This window comes from Rhincodon typus, unplaced genomic scaffold (assembly GCF_021869965.1).
Source record: "Rhincodon typus isolate 14 unplaced genomic scaffold, sRhiTyp1.1 hic_rhity00002738, whole genome shotgun sequence".
Taxonomy (NCBI): Eukaryota; Metazoa; Chordata; class Chondrichthyes; order Orectolobiformes; family Rhincodontidae; genus Rhincodon; species Rhincodon typus.
The window spans coordinates 24345-24817 of NW_025968376.1; positions in this window are offsets into that span (position 1 = coordinate 24345).

Sequence of the window (473 nt, forward strand, 5' to 3'; positions counted from 1 at the left end):
AGTTGAAATGGTTCGCAACTGGGAGGTGCAGTTGTTTGTTGCGAACCGAGTGTAAGTGTTCTGCAAAGCGGTCCCCGAGTCTCCGCTTGGTTTCCCCGATGTAGAGGAAGCCACACCGGGTACAGCGGATGCAGTATACCACATTGGCAGATGTGCAGGTGAACATCTGCTTGATGTGGAAAGTCTTCTTGGGGCCTGGGATGGGGGTGAGGGAGGAGGTATGGGGGCAGGTGTAGCACTTCCTGCGGTTGCAGGGAAAAGTGCCGGGTGTGGTGGAGCTGGAGGGGAGTGTGGAGCGGACAAGGGAGTCACGGAGAGAGTTGTCCCTCCGGAAAGCAGATAAAGGTGGGGAGGGAAAGATGTCTTTGGTGGTGGGGTCGGATTGCAGATGGCGGAAGTGTCGGAGGATGATGCGTTGGATCCGGGGGTTGGTGGGGTGGTACGTGAGGACGAGGGGGATTCTTTTTTGGTTC